We start from the raw sequence: 15,456 nt of genomic DNA on the forward strand, positions 1-15,456 counted from the left end.
GATCTGGAAGATTATTTCCTCCAAAAACATACATACCAGCTTGTGCAGCTTGCTCTGCAGCAAGAGGTTTACCATCTAAATGTACGGACGCAACAGCAGCAATTTTTTTCTCAGCCTGATATGCTTCTAAATGGTTAAAGATAGCCTGCCAAGGCTGAACTAGCCTTTTAGCCATCTTATCTTTCCAAATGACCTCCCAAGCTAAACAATCTCCTAGTTTTTTCCACTCCTCAACAGTAAAAAGCTCCTCAGGAGCAATAAAAAATCCTTTCTCCCTAGCATAGTCTAATAACTGTACTAAGTCCTTCTTATAATCTATTTCCACCTTTCGCTTTTCTAAAAAGCATTTAAATAAATTAAAAGCCGCTTGTCCTGTCTGCTTAGCCATAATTTCTCCTTTTTTTTTTAGTTTTTTAAACTAACGAATGGGGCATCTCAGGAATCAAAACTCAATTTGCGTGCACACATTACATTGCAGCCTTTACCACAGTCGTGTGAACGCTGTACGGCGGCGGAATCGGTACGGCGAGCCTCCGGAATGTGGAGAACCAGGCACGGAAACCAGCAGTATGCCAGCATACAGGAATATTTGCCCTGCAAGCGCTGCAACTTGGAGCTTCCCCACTCGCTTACCTCCAACGCTGCGGTGGAACGAGCCCTGTGGTAGAAGGCCTTAGGGTCGGAAGCCACTTGTTCAGGCACCACTGCAGGGGTGCGGAGCCGCTCGTGGAGGAATAGTGAGGGGATCAGCCAGCCAATCAATGTGATTGATAAAGCATAATCCCACTTTATTGAGAGCATCAGACAGTTTTATAGCCCAACATAGCATAAATCAGCATTATTCATATTAGTACAATCTTATTGGTTTTTACTATGTACACCGTCTCTTATTATTGGTTATTGCAAGTGTGGGATAATCATGCCTACTGAATTTCTAGCCAAAAAGCATACGTGCTTTTCCGCTGCTCCTACTTCCCTTATTCTTATACTTATTGCTATATAGTATCCGTCCCAGGGTTATACCTCATTTGCTACGTGCTTCCCTGGAAGTTAAGGCCTTGATTGAACAATGGACATATGTATTACTTATCGACTAACTCTGCAAATTTTGCTAGCTGCATTGCTTTTGCAAAAGTCTCTTAAAAGCAAACACTGCTGCTCAGCAAAATCTGCTTAAGAGCAAGGCCTAGCTACTACTTAGCAGGAGCTGCTCTCCTGCAACAAGGCCTCAGCCAAGCCATATCCACAGTTGTGTCCATGGCTTTCTAACCAATTCTCAACAACTAAAAACAAAGGAGAGCTCTCTCTCACTGCCCATCCATGCTGCAGACAACACAGTCAGGAGAAGGAAAGCTGAAGCTCTTATCTATAGATTTTGAAAGCAACTGCCTCAGACATTCTACTGCTTCTCCTTTTCCACCCACTTCACTCTCAAATCTAAAAGGTGTAAAACTTCTTTCTGGGCTAAACAGATGCATGGGGATACAATTCAGCATCATAAAGTCACCCCAGGACAAGATGTAAGCTGAGTTAAATGGTTTTAAGTGTTGTTCTTTTCCTAAGTTAAGTTTAATATAAGTTATAAGCTAAGTTAAATACTCTTAAGTGTTATTCCTCTGTTAAATTGTTATAGTCATAGGTTAAAAGTTAGGTTAAATACTGTTAAGTGTTGTTCTTTTGTTAAATTGTGAAGATCAAAGTATAAGTTAAGGTTAAGGTATAAGATAAGTCCTGTTAAGTTTGAGCTCTGTTAGGCTTTGAGGCCGCATTCCTTTTATCCTTGCCCTCACTGTCCTTTTGTCACACCCACCTGAGCACACACACACGGACAGTTCTCGGTTCATTTCTGGTTTGATTGACTGGATTTTGTTTGGTTTTGTTGTTGCTTTGTTTCCGTGGTGTGCCTGAAGTGTCCAGTCAGGAGTACGGTGACTTTTGGCAAGGAACTTTGTCGTGCTGTAGCTTAACATTAAATCTGGTTTTTGCTGATCCCATGCTGGGGATTTTTTAAACGTTCTCAGCCCCTGGCTCATAACAGGGTGAAGGAGCCCTGGCCCAGGCTCTGGTTCTGGGACACGGGGACGCTGCCGGGAGGATCCCTGTCCCCCTGTGCCACCCCCAGGGCCCGGCCCCTGTACCCATATCAGGCTCTGGGGTCGATCTCGTGGAACATCCTCTGGGGGAGGCTGCGGCAGCGGGGGCGGGGGGACCTGGGGGGACAGGGGACCCCCCTGTGCACGAGCAGCGTTGGACTGTGAGGGGGGAACGGGGCAGAGTGACCTCCCCAGTGACCTCACACAGCCCTGGGATGTCACACAACTCTGTGATGTCACACAGCACCCTATGATGTCACACAACACCCTATGATGTCACACAGCCCCTGTGATGTCACACAGCACCATATGATGTCACACAGCCCCTGTGATGTCACACAACACCCTATGATGTCACACAACACCCTATGATGCCACAAAGCTCTGTGGTGTCACACAGCACCCTATGATGTCACAAAGTCATTGTGATGTCACGCAGCTCTGTGATGTCACACAGCACCCTATGATGTCACAAAGTCATTGAGATGTTATACAACCCTGTGATGTCACACAGCACCCTATGATGTCACACAGCACCTGTGATGTCACACAGCCCTGTGATGACACACAACCCATGTGATATCACACGGCACCCTGTGATGTTACACAATCCTTGTGATGTCACACAGCCCCCAGTGATGTCACACAGCCCCCAGTGCTGTCACACAGCCCTATGATGTCATACAGAACCCTGTGATGTCACATTGCCCTGTGATGTCATATAGCCCCTGTGATGTCACACAGCCTCTGTGATTTGTGAAGTCACAGTCATTGCTGTGATGTCACACAATCTGTCCTGGGATGTCACACGGCCATTCTGTGATGTCACAGCCTGCTCCAGGATGTCACAGCCCCTCTCTGATGTCACATAGCCACCCTGTGATGGCAGAACACACTCTCTGATGCCACAGCCTTCTCTGGGACATCACACAGCTGCTCTGTAATGTCACAGCCTGCTGTCTGATATCACAGAGCCACCCTCTATGATGGCACAGTCTCCTCTGTGACCTCACTGCCCTCTCTATGGTGTCACACAACCGTCCAGCGCTGTCACAGCCCACTCAGCAATATCACAGCCTGTTCTGTGATGTCACAGCCCAATCTGTGACCTCACACAACCCACCCTGTGCTGTCACGCAGCCCCTTTGTGACATCACAGCTGCTCTCTGGCTCCATGACAGCCACAGAGGTGCTGCTGTGCCACAGCCCCCTCTGGGACATGACACAGCCCCTGCCAGTGCTGAGCACTGTGAGCTCTGCCTGTGCCCTGCTCGTGTCCCTGCCATGCCCTGGCAGTGCCCCAGCCCTGTTGGGCTGTGCACAGGAGCTGCTCCTGGGCAGAGCTGTCTTTCTGCAGCGCTGCCCTTGCCAGGAGCTGCCTCTGTGCTGGAGCCTGGCCCAGCTCAGCAGCACAGGCACAGCAAAAGGACTTGAATAACCCTCTCAGGGCTTTGGTGCTGTTTGCATCAGACTGAGTCCCTGAGAGAGTGTGCTCAAAAAACTTCTCAAGAGCTCCAAGTGAGATTGAAGCACTGAAGTTACTCATATTTAACTAGATCCCAGTGAGGGACAGGACTGAGAAAGTGTCCTCAGGTCCCAGTTAGAGCAGAACACTGGAGACACTGATGGCAGGTGGGGACAAAGCAGGGAAAGGTGTCTCTGGTGCTGAGCACAGCTGGATGTGTTTCAGGAATGCAAAGGCCCAAGGGCTGAGCCCAAGCCACTGGCAAGGCAGACCCTGTCCCTCCCTCGTTGCTCAGGGCTCTTCCCGGGCCACTGGGCTCTGGGATGTGCAATGCCAAGGGCAGGACCATGGGGCAGCCCCTGCCAGGCTGCTGAGCAGGGACAGGAGGCAATGAGGCCCCAGCACAGCAAGGCTCACTTGTCCCCTGCTGGCCTCAGGCCCAGGGCCAGCAGCCATGGCCCAAGTGCTGCAGCAGTTGGCTCTGGCAGGGCCTTTCAGCTGCTGCCATCCCTGTGCCCTCTACAGCCCAGGCTGTCCTACGGTGTCCATGCCCTGCGCCTCTGTCCCTGCAGGCTGTCGTCATCCCCCGGCTGCCCCACCTCACTGGCCCCTTCCTTTGCTGACAGCTCTGCATTCTGCCTGCCTCTGTCTGGCCACACAAAGCCTTGGGCTGCTCCAGACTCCTTTTGGAGGACGTGTTGCGCGCCAACCCTTCCCCGGGAGAGAAATTCCTTTCTCCTTGTGTTCAGTCTGGATTGCCTCAGCAGTTCTTGGCATGAATCCTTTATTTCTCTGTCTGTTTTTCATTATATCAAAAGGATCCACCATCTCTGAAATGGCCCTTCAATCCCTTCCAGGGCTCTCCTCTGCTGTCCTCAGTCTCCACTCCACTGAGCACTGAGGTCTATCGTCATTATATATTGGTCATTTGCTTGAGGCCTCCAAACCCCACCTCTGGAGATCTCTGGGCCCTCTCCAAGGTGTGTTGAAATGAAAACTATCACCTCATAGCGTAAGAAAATCACCAGAGGAACAAGGCCAGCCAGACCTCTCTGTTCTGGCTCCTTTTGTCTGGGAGTAGTCCTTGAATAGGTAGAATTTAGGTGGCCAAATTCCAGTTTTGTCCATTTCCCCTGGATGAGAAGACCAGTTCTTTTCCATAGGAAGGAAAGCACAGGGCCTCAGTGCTCCAGGGGCTGATGAGAGACAGCCCTTGAGATGTCAAGGTCAGCTGGATCTGTCAAGTCACCCCTGGGAGGCCAAACCAATCAGACCTGTTCCATCTCCCCTCAGCTTCATGGGGCCCCACAGTGTCACAATGTTCTCCTTGCTTCTTCAGTGTCACAATGGCCCCTTGTTTCCATGAGGCCCTGCAGGTTCACAATGGCCCTTTGTTTCTGTGGACCCCCACAGTGTCACAATGGTCTCCATGATTCCATGGGGGCTTGCAATGCCACAGTGGTCTCCATGGATTCATGCTACCCTGCAGAATCACAACAGCCCTTCGGCTGCACAAGGCGCTGTAATGCAGCAATGGCCTCTTGGTTCCACAAAGCCCTGCTGCTTCACACCGGCCCCTTGGGACCATGCGGCCCAGCAGTGCCACAGTGATGTCCTTGGTTGCACGGGGTCCCCTCTGTGTCACAAAGGTCACCATAGGAAGGAAAAAACTGAACCCCAGTGCTGCAGAAGCAGATGAGGGGCAGTCACCAGAGGCCAAGGACAGCCAGACTTGATGGTATTTGCAGATTTTTTTTTGGAGTAATCCTTGGAGTAATGAAATTTTCATGGCAGAATACCATTTTCAGACATGGACATCTGGAGGAAAAGGACGGTTCTTTTCCAAAGGAAGGAAAGCACAGAACACTGGTGCTTCAGAGACAGATAAAAAGCGGCCATCAGAGGCCATAGCCATCCAAACCTCTCTGTTCTGGCAGCTTTTGTCTGAAAGCAATCCTTGGATACATGGAATTTTAGAGATGGATTCCTAATTTCAACTCTATCTGCACTGATGAGAGGGACAGGTTTTTTCCCATAAGAAGGAAAGCACTGAGCCCCAGTGTTTCAAAATCAGGTGAGAGTCAGCCCCCAAGAGGCAAAGAGCAGCCAGACCTGTCTGTCCTGGCAGCTTTCACCTGATAGCAATCCTTGGATATACAGAGTTTTGGAAGTGGAATCCCAGTTTCGGACATGGGCACCTGGTTGAGAAGGATAGCTTTTTCCTAGAAGAAAAAAAAATGTGAAGTCCAAGTGCTTTGGAAGAAGATGACAGGTGATCACCATAGGCCAAGCCAGCCAAACCTGTTTCTCCTGACACCTTTCATCTGGGGGAAACCCTTGGACATAGGAATTTTTGGAGGTGGAGTCTCAATTTTTGGTTGTGAGTGCCTGGAATGGAAGAAGAGTTTTTTCATTGGGAAACACTCCAGTATTTCAAAGAGAGATGAGACCCAGCCCTCAGGAAGCCAAGGCCAGCCAGACTTGTCAGTCATGGCAGCTTTTGTCTGAGAGCTGTCCTTGGATTTAGGGAATTTTGGAGATGTCACAGTGTGACTTTTGTTTTGCCAATTCTAATATATTTAATTTCTTTTAGAGATAGGATTTAGGAGCATAGGCAAGACAGGCTTAAAACTTTAAAAGGTACAAGAAGAAATTTATTAATAACAGAAAAAGTATTCAGAGTAAGATTCCTAGATTGTTTCCTCTTCTCCCTTCCTTCATTCCACATTCCTTAACAACAACATATAGAGAACACTTCAGTCTGTTATCTACTTAAATAATCATTTCAGTTCACTTAAGATAGAAAAGTTCTGTTTTTAGTTTAGGCTTAGGGGGTGTCTTCACCTCCACAATCTTCATCCGCACGGGAAAATATTGCAGATTATGACTCTCCTCTCATTTTCACAGTCCTTCCAGAGCTTTGCTATGCATTATGTTACACACTTGGGGTACCACTTTTAAAGCAAGGCTGCTGAAAAACAAAATTCTCTTCATCTTCTTCTCTACCAAATATCTCTGTTCATATTTCAGTCCCAGAACAGAGAGAGCTCCATTTCTCCCAGGCAAAAAGTCTTCTTCTCAAGCATCCAAACCTCCCCAAGTATATTTCACAGTTTAAAGGAATTTTAGTGTAGTCACAATTCCCTTAGCCCATAATAAAATGTTTTCAGCTACTTATCAGTTGTGTCTTTTAAATCTCTTCCCACCAGGAACTTTATCTTCATTCCGCTGACCTCTATAATTTCCATGCTTTATTTCTTCACATTCAGGGGAGCTCAGTAGATGGAGATTCTTATCTAGGCATTAAAAAGAGTTAAAATTGTATCCAGATTGTGAAGAAGTCATGTGGGGAGCTGGGGGCCTCTTCTTGCAGAATGGCAGGGTGGGGAGGGGAGGGAAGGGAGAGCTTTTGGTGGCTCCCCAATCCCCCCGCTTGGCCATGCCACGTGGAGAGGGGAGCCGGCCCAAGATGAGCTGAGCAAAGAGCCAAGCAGAGCCGGGGACCACCAGGGCAGAGGTCGGGGCCATGCCAGAGCCATGTGGCTGGGACCATGTGGAGCTGGTGGCCCCCAGGCCAGGGCCTGGCCAGGGGCTCCATGCAGAGCAGGTGCCAGGGTGCTGGTCCAGGCCTCCCTCTGGGCTCAAAGCTGGGGGGGGAGACGGGGGAGTGGGGGGGTGGGGGGTGCCCCGGCCAGAGGCCAGTGCATCTCCCGGGATCCAGAAGCTGAAAGAGAGTTAGTTAACTCAATCCAATGTGATTTGTGAAAGCAAAACTACTTTTAATTGATTTCCTGAGATGTCCACTACTAAATCAGCTCTCTGATTGGTTCCAGCAGCTCACAGGGGAAGCCCTAAGAGATGGAACAGCTCCTCCTGTTCCTCTGTCTCGTCTTGCTTTCCCTCAGGCAGCTCCACCCCCCCCCCCCATCACATGAAACCAACACAGGACACAGGAGAGAATTCCCAGCTTTGACCAAGGGTACCTAGAGGAGAATGACAGTGCTTTTCGATAGGAAGGAAAGCCCAAAGCCCCAGTATTTCAGTAGCAGATGAGAAGAGGCCCTCAACATGCCAATGTCAGTCAGACCTGTCAGGTGGCCCCTGGAGGCCCAGACAACCAGACCTGTTCTGTGTTCCCTTCGTTCTGTGGGGCCCCACAGTGTCACCATGGTCTCTTTGAGTCCATTAGTCCATTTAGTGAAACAATATTCTCCTTGTCACAATATTCTCCTTGCTTCTGTAGTGTCACAATGGCCCCTTGCTTCCATAAGGTCCTGCAGTGTCACCATGGCCTCTGGATTCCACGTTGCCCCGCTGTGTCACAATGGCTCCCTGGTTCTATGGCCCTCACAGGTTCATCACTGATCCTTAATTCCACAGGGGTTCTGAGAGTCCTCCTGATTCCATGAGGCACCAGAGTGTCACAGCGGTTGCTTCAGTTCCATGAGGTTCCATGGTGTCTCCATGGTGTCTTTGGATCTTCTGCTGTCCTTTTCAAAACTGACCCATGATTGCATAAGGGTCTGCAGTGTCACTGTGGTCGCTGTCAGAGGCTGGATGAGATCAATGTCCCAGACACCTCGGGATGAGCTGTCAATCAGTCACACAGTGGGCTGGTGCTGACCAAGGCTCTGATTGCCTGAGCAATCACAAGTCCCACCTGGAGGGAGGCCCACAAAGGGCCAGAGGCTCGAAACACGGAACAGGCGCTGAGCCCATGATCTGTACCCTGCCTTCTGCTGGGGTCTGTGTCTCACCCACACTGGAACCTGAGGAGTTGGTAGCCATGTGGTGTCTTTCTATAGAGCTTCTGTCTTTCTGTGTCTCTCTCTCCTCTCCTAATGCTCTTGATATGGAACAATTTTGGCTATCTCAACAACTGTAGTGTTGAATGCTTTCTATGGTTACATGGATTAAGCTAATGAAGTTCCTGCAATGACAAGTGTTTTATGTTGAATTGGATGTTGTATTAAATACTTTTCAAGCATTCCTTGATTTTTCTATACTTTGCCAGTAAAATTTTGTGTCATTTTGACCTCGTGAGAATATCTGGCTGGGGTTTATCCTGTGTACCAAGCTTGAATAAAGAAACTTTTGGTGACCCTCAGCATTCCAGTGTTCTGAGGCGTTACAGCCCCTCAGGCTCACAATGGCCTCTTGTTTCCATGAGGCCCTACAGTGTCACTGTGGCCCTTGGTTCCATGAGCATCTAGAGTGTCACATAGGGTGATGCCATTTGTCCTTGCTGCTCCTCCCATCCCAGTGCCACAGGAACAGCCCCGAGCCGTCCGTGAGGGACAGGCCCTGCTGGGCCAGGCCTGGGCTCAGCCCTTGGCCTTTCTGCTGCCCCCAACCAGCCCAGGCCTTGCTCAGCATTGCAGTTCCTGCTCACAGCCTTTGGCTCCTGCAATCCTGCTCTCGAGGATCTGCTCTCACCAGTCCCTGGGGAGCCTTTGGCAGTCCCTGCCCTCAGTGGGGCCACTGATGCTCCAAGGGACTTGGAGTTTTGCTTCTGACTCCTGGAGCTGAAGCTACCTTCAACTTTCTCTCAGTGCCTGAGGGTCCTGGACTCAGCCCCAAATTCACCATGGGGATCATTAAAATACAGAAAGTTTTCAGGAGCTCATTTTCTCTCTCTATTTGTAATCAAGTCTCCAGGGCTTGTGCAGCTGCTTGGAGTCAGTTAGGAGATCTGTTAAGGAGGAAGACTTCAAAGTGCATCTCATGACTTTATTTTCCTCAAGGGAATGTTTTTCTATTTTTCATTTCAGAGAGGAGCTGATAGAAGCTTTCCGCAGGTGATCTTGGTGCTGAATGTCTGCTTAGGAGCTCTGGGCACAGAGAAGAATGAGCCCCTTGCAGACTGACCCAGTTGGACAACCTGCTCTTCATGCCAACAGCACCAACTCTTGATATCTCCCACCTGGGACTGGCAACCAAAAATATAAAAAAAACCTCATAAATTTATCTTTTAAAAAAAATGTTATTAAATAATAAAAATTTATTTTTATGAGATATAATATTACTATTCTATACATTTAAACCTCATTTTTATAATTATATTAATAAACTTCATAATATTAGCAACCAAATTAGTCATTGTTTCTAAGTAATTGGTCATTGTTTCTAAGTAAGACAAATCCTATAAATAATTTATTTCTCCCTCTTTAGGATAATTCATAATATTTGTAATCTTTTTATCATCTTTATTATCAGCTTTTTTTCAGACAGAGTCAAGTTGGGAGCTTCAGGGTCCAGGGAGACCTTTCTGGGGCACATTTGGGGCAGTATTGGGCCTGGAGAAAAAATTTAGAAGGAAGTCTAGGCTTCAGAGTGGTACTTGGGGGTCCAGGGAGGCACTTGGAGGTCACAGAGGAGAATCTGGGACCCTTTGGGGACAAGGCAGGAACTGGAGGAGCTTTGTCAGGGCTCTCTAGGGCGTGGGGGATGATGGGAGTTGTAGGCGCGGGTATAGTAGGGTGTAAAGGGGCTGCGGAGCATCATGGGAGCTCCAGGCGCAACTGCAATGTCTCTTTGTGAGTCATGGGGCATGATGGGGGATGGAGTCTCAGCTGGAATGGCGTGTTACTGGAATCGTGGAGCATGATGGGTGCTGTAATCCCGGAACTGCCTCTTGCCGAGAGTTTGGGGTTCAGGAGGGCCCTGCGGGGACACTTTTGCCTCTGAACAGCGACTTGAGGTCCTCAGAGGGGAACGTGTACGATTTGGGAGAGCTTGGAGGGATCTTGGGGAGCTCTAACCAGGCTCTTTAGGGCACGGGACACAGCAGGAATTTTAGACGACTGACTGGGTTATGAGGTGCTCTGAGGTCATGGGGGATGGCAGGAGATGAATTACCAGAAGTGGCTGTAACGGGCATCTGTGGGGTTGGGAGCGTTCCGGGGATTCGGGGATGGTTTGGGGAGGTTCCCAAATGGGCGCTGAGGGTACACTTGGGGATCCTGGAGGACATCTATTGGACATATGGGGGGGGAAATACCGGTGTTTTGTGGAGCTCGGGGAGTGATGGGTATTGTAGTCCCGGCTCCAATGGGGCTCTATGAGGCCATGGGGCATGATGGGTATTGTAGTCCCAGCTCCAATGGGGCTCTATGGGGCCACGGGGCATGATGGGATTTTGAGGCACAAAGGAAAGATGGCGCTGGCTCCAGGCACAACCCCTGAGGCCCCAATCCAAGGCCTGAACCTCCTTGGTGGCACCTTGGGCTGGCACACACCTGAGGAGTGTGTGTGTTTTCCATAGGGAAAATTAGGAGTTTTAGATTGCTTCAAAAGTAAAAAATAAAGGAAAAAATCCTGTTTGCTTGAATGCAGGCAGCTCTCCAAGCAAAGCAGGACACAGGTGAGTGAGGGAAGACAGGATGGGGTTGGGGAATGTGGAGCAAGATTGTCCACACTGGGTCAGACCTCAAGGCACAGCTTGTCTGAGCAGGCCAGATCTCCTGAGAAGAGACCCTGGATCAATGTCAACCACAGAATGCTGCAATCACCTCTGCTTTAAAGAGAACAACAATAAAATACACCCTTTAAAATACGAATGAATATTTTTAAGATGCACTTCGAAATATTTTTCCATAACTATTATAAGAAACATTCCTAATGAACGGCACCAGACCAGAGGGAAATCAAGGCAGAGCCATGGTTTGTTAGGAAACCTCTCAAGAACTCCAAGTGAGAATCAAACTCCAAAGTACCTTAAAGTTTTAATGGGTCCCAGTGAGGGACACAACTGGGAAAGTGTCCCCAAGCCTCAATCAGAGCAGCGAACTGGAGGCAGAGGTGACAGGTGGGGACAAAGAGAAGCCAAGTCTTGGTGCCCTGGGGCACAGCAGGGTCTGTGCCACCAAGGGCTGTGAGGAGACACCTTGTCCTGAGCCACTGGGGCCTCCTGGCACAGCCCCAGCAAGGCTTGGCACTGTCACCCCATGTGCTGCCCTCAGTGTCCCCCCACATCCCAGTGGCCTCAGGGATCTGCTGGGACCAGTCCCTGGGGAGCCTTGGTCAGGAATGGCCCTGGGGGTTCCTTCATGCTCCCAGGGACTGCAGGTTTTTGCAAGGACTTTGGGTTTTGCTTTTGCCTTGGAGTCTCTGAGAGCTTTGTGCAATCATGGCCTCCAATTTTCTGCTTTAATTAGTCTCTTGAGAGCCCTTCTCAGTAACAACACTCAGTGGGGCTCATTAATACTTCAAGGTACTCCAGCTCTTTTGAGGTACTTTCCTTTTTCCTTTCTTCTCTGAGTCTCTGCGAGGTTTTTGGGCAATCATGGCCTCCAGTTCCTTCCTCAAAGGAGTCCATGAGGAGCCTTTGTAGGGGATGGACCTCAGTGGGACCCATTAATGCTTTGAGACACTTCGGGTTTTTCTTCTGACTTGGACTCCTGGAAAGGTTTGTGCCATCTCCTCTCAGGCCATGAGATTCAAGGGCTCAGCACCAAATGCACCACAGGGCTCATTTTAAAAAAGCAAACCATGACAAACATGACAAACCATGACAAACTACGGCTCTGCTTTGATTTCCCTCTGGTTGTGAACATATACATCAATTTGTTAGATTGAGTATTTTGGCTGCTTTTGATCTTGACATTTTCATGACCATGTTCATGACTAATCCTTGGTAGAACTCTAGAGGTGTTTCTGGCAAACAAAGATTCTGCCTGACTATCAAGATAGAATTTGCAGATTTCAGAAGTAGTTTAAAAACACGGTTCTACATTCTTTTTCCTCATTTATGTTAGGAGCAATAATTCTGTTGTTCATAGAGCTCACACCTGTTTAATTCCAGAATAATGTCCCCAATGTCCTTTTCTGTTCAGCTTTCCTGTGGTGTCTGTGGGTGACAAGGCTTGGTGGGTCCTTTCCCCTCCAGCTGGGGAGGTGCCTGGTCCCAGTCCCTGAGGGCACCCAGGCATCTGGATGGAATTCCTGTGCAAGTGCCTCAGTGTCACATCAGTCTTCACATGGAGCCCTGTGGATGAGAGCATTTTCCAAAGAGCTGTTAGGACAAACAGGGAGATTTGGTCTGGCAGGATCTGTAAAAGAATATCCCATAACATCCACTTGTTCTGGCACAGAACACTTGGCTGCAGGGACATATTCCCATCCTTCTCACCCAGGATTCAGGATTCAAACAGTGTTGCCTTTCTCCAGAGCTGTTCCTTCACCTGGTTCAGGAGGGCCATTTGGCCTCTGCACCCATACTCTGTCTCCATTATTAGGACTGGTGCATCCAAACCCTTTATCTCCATGAACAGCAGAGATTTAGGGTGAATGTTCTTTTTTCACAGTTGTTTCAAAAACTGCAATATCAATAATTGTGCTACCCTGCCATGTGGTTGAATAATCTAATTGTTCACTATAGTTTAACAGAATTACTTCAATTTCTCCATAATAATCTGCACCACTTACTCCTCCCAAAACATGAACACTTGAAGGCCAAGCTCAAACGACCATTTATCAAACCAAAGCATCCTGAAGGAATTTGAATATCTGTTCTGGTAATGATAATTCTCATTTGCTTCTGATTTATCCTAACTAATTCTAATGCATAAAGGTCCAGCCCTGCAGCCTCTGGGTTGACCCTGTCAGGGGTGGTCACACCCAGAATAATATCCCGAGAAGTCCAAGTCTCACTGTCCATGGCTGTATTTGCAAATTGGGTGCAGCCATGCACATCCAGGGGGTTTCCATTTCCCACTGGTCCCATTGTTAAGCGTATGGAGTACATCTGTGAGATGGGATTTTCATTGTGATGTCTTTCCATCTCCTGGTTTTTTAACTGCTCTTTTAACAATCCCTTCATCTGTTCAATTAATGGTGCAGCTTGTGGGTGGTCTGGTATATGAAAAACCCAGCAGTCTTACTCATTGTATTTTTCACAGCAGCAGACAAAGCGTTCCACATCCTAGTGTCAGCAAACCCTATAAAAACTGCCAATTTCATCCCTTCCTTCTTCATTCGTTGTATACAATCTCACACAGTTCACCAGTGATGTTCAGGTCCTGGCCAATCGTTTCTGTAGAGTATTTGCTGTTACCTCCCTGAGCAGCCAAATCTAAAAAATTAGTATTTGGAGCATTATTTTACAATGTCATTATATATATGTGGATGTATACACCTCTTTTTTTTATTATATTATTTAGATATAATTATTTATTATATTATTACTCTTTCCTTTGCACAAATGAAACCTAGCTCAAGATTAAAAATCTTTTCTGTTGCTCCACGTGGGAGCATTTTGACACCAATCATTCCCTCTGTTGGTGCTGTTAACAAAATTCATCCTCATCTTCCCAAACACACAAGTTCTTTTCATTTTTCCATATTTCAATACATCCAGTGGTTCAGCTTCTTTCAGCTGACTTCCCCATTGCTCATACAGTGCTCTGAACTCAGCCCACTCCAGAGCCAGCAAACTCTAGGAAAGGATTTGCCTCTACCTGGGAATTTAGGACAGGACTGATTCCAACCATCTACATTTAAAAAGCAACATTTTGTGGTGATTTAACAAGACCACACTCAATGTGTTCAGAGGTCTTTTCCAACAGAAAGGATTCTATAATTACAGGATTCCTTCTGCTTGATTCAGGTAGGTCCATGTTGGCAGCATGACTTTAGTCAAAAAGTTTCCTCTTGCTCAGCTCTTGTGGCCTAAGGCTTCAGCTCCTTTAGCTCCTGGTGGTCAGCTGCTCATGCTGAATGAGACAACTCAGAAAGAAGAATACATTTCATCCAATTCCTTCTGGGACACTGAGAGGGGAGACTGTGAAAACAGGAGCATTGTTTGTTGTGGTCTCTTCTCTGTACTTCACACCTTTCAGCTCTTTGAACCAGCCAAGAGCTTTCTCCAAGGGTGCAGTGAAGCAGCTGTTCCTGCTGTTTCCAGCTCTGGCTCTTCCCAGTCTCTGACCTTGACTGGTTTTGTCCCTCTTGCTGTGCCCTCTGTTTCCCCTGTGCTTGGTGGCTGCTGTCCAGGACTGTGGAACTGGCACAGATCAATGGCTCCAGCCCCTCCTTTCTCTGCCCTTGGAGCTGCCTGCTCACAGCAGCTTTTCCATCTGGAAGCTCCACTTGGACAGGGAGTCACCACCTCTGTTCCCTGCACAACCTCCAGGAGCCCAGAGCTGCCATCTCGAGTCCCTGCTGGCACTGGAGGCTCCCAGGTTCCCCAGGCTGCTGTGACACCACTGCACACAGGAGGGGAGAGTGGCAGGGGCTGTGCTGAAAGTCAGCTCCATCTGCTGCTGCTGTTGCTGCTGCTGTGGAGGTCATTTTTCCAGCTCTGTCCCAGAGTCAGGGATCAGATCCAGGCACTGCTGCTGTTCCCTTGGGATCAGTGAGATGAGGAACATATATAGTTTTGAAAATTCACAATTTTAGAAGCCAAAAATATGCTTAAGCATGTGGAGGGGAAATAGATAGCATGGAGAAACAGTATCTAACAGACCACATAGGAGCTTAGTTGGCAGGAAAAAAAAACATTAAGATAAATATATTACGAAAACTCAGCAAAGCAAGACCCAGGTGTCATCCAAGCCTGACAAAGCAGAAACGTGTGGCTCCAAAAACCAGTCAGAAACAGACAAGTGGTTTTCAGGGGAACAAGTTAACCTGAGGAAGAGCCAGACCTGCACTTTGCCTGCCCAGAAGCAGAGGTCAAACAGCAATCACCAAGGAAGACATACAGCCTTCATCCCAAGGACCACCAAACATGACAGCAGGAGGTATGGCAGCTAATCACAATCCAAAGTGGGAGAAGGCAGAAATGGGTGGGCAGGGAGATGTGGGCTTGTGGGATCAATGTGTATTTATACCTGGAACCTGTCTTGACCAGGTACACCTGGTTTGGAGGAGATATCCGCCCATGTGTCCCAGCTGGCA

This window comes from Erithacus rubecula, assembly GCF_903797595.1.
Source record: "Erithacus rubecula genome assembly, contig: scaffold_295_arrow_ctg1, whole genome shotgun sequence".
Classification (NCBI taxonomy): domain Eukaryota; kingdom Metazoa; phylum Chordata; class Aves; order Passeriformes; family Muscicapidae; genus Erithacus; species Erithacus rubecula.